We start from the raw sequence: 1603 nt of genomic DNA on the forward strand, positions 1-1603 counted from the left end.
TTTACAAGCAAATGAAAATAATCATATTTACTCTCCTGCAAATGAATATAAAATTACGTCTCTGTGTTCTGGTGATTCGCGTCATCAACTTTTGCACGGTGTTAAAATCAATGTGCCGACAAAGGCACTTTTTTATCCGTTGCGGCTAGTTGCCAAAAATGAYATGAGATAACGATTTTTCTTCTTGGARAACGGTGAACGGAAAACGAACACTCGAATACCTAACGAATAGTCGAATATTCGAATACTCGAACATTCAAATACWCGAATCTTCGAATACTCGATTATTCGAATATTMKTATASMYATTCGAAGTGCTGCTCAAATTTGTTMAAMCAMTAAWYSAATWTTTCAAACARAATTCTTTGGTTCAAAAGAAGACGATCTGACCTAACTTTGATTTTAAAAAAATCCGGTTTTTGTAAARMYSTARTTATCTSAAMAATKACMGWAGTTSSRGAAAAGCTTTCCGTTCTACGTTATGTTCTCTATTAATGTTATAGATAAAACAACCTGAAGAAACTACACAATTTTCAATGCACTGGAGACTTTATTAAAATAAGGTTACTTAAAAAGTTACTGAAGATTCACACGAAAATTGACTGAATAAATAAACAAAAATGGAGTTTTGAACATACATACCTTCGGATTTAGATGCCAGTTCTTTCGAAGAATTTTGTAAAACTTGGTATTTGTCATTGAGGTCATTAAATTTCGATTTGTAATCCCAAGGTGCAATCTTTTTCGATACTTTTGGCTTAGAACATCCATCGTTGTTCACCTTTGATGTTACTAATGGCCTTTTTTGGGCGGCGGCAGCTAATGGCATTCTTGATGAACTAGCGAAGTTTATCTTTGGCTTATCCGTTACGACAGCCCCTCTTAAGTCCGACACTGACTTGGAGCGTCTGGTAAGTCGAGTCGGAACAAATGCCTTATGCCCTCTGCGACCGCACAAAAGAGACGCTCCTTCTTGAATATTTGGTAATTGTGTTTTGTGTATTGGCAGTCTCGATTGATGTGGTCTTTCTGCAGACGGCATTGGAATCTTCCTTTCCATGGTCCTATAATAAAAGAAAATAATTTTGCATCTTTCAAACATACTCAATCGAAACCGTCAACTATGCTCGTCGTGATACGTACTCACACTACAAAAGTTAAAGGCAATACAATCAGTTGCAACACCTCAAAATTATTAATTGGGTCACCTCAAAAACCTCGGATTGTACATAGTTTTTAATTTGAGTTTTGTTGTTGATCTTATATCAACAACTGTCTGGAATATACATATACAGGGTGACCAGAATAACGAAGCATTGCATGGGGATCTCCTAAATCGAAAGATACGTAGTCGGTTAAATTAGGAAAAAGTTGTACAATTAGGGGGCCAGATTCATGGCGTTTTCAGAAAACAAGAATTTTTTTTTAATTTTTAAGATATTTAGAAAAATTTGATTTTTCGCTTTTTTCAACCATCATCAACTTTTGGTTTCCGTATGGACCGACTAACATCTCTTACGGTTTTGGAGATCCTGATGAAATGCATCCTTATCTTGGACACCGTGCATAATATGCTGAATTTTTTTTTCAACAAAATTTTTTTT

Source organism: Dendroctonus ponderosae, unplaced genomic scaffold (genome assembly GCF_020466585.1).
Source record: "Dendroctonus ponderosae isolate FM_Combo_2020 unplaced genomic scaffold, Dpon_F_20191213v2 Dpon_F_20191213_3, whole genome shotgun sequence".
Lineage (NCBI taxonomy): Eukaryota > Metazoa > Arthropoda > Insecta > Coleoptera > Curculionidae > Dendroctonus > Dendroctonus ponderosae.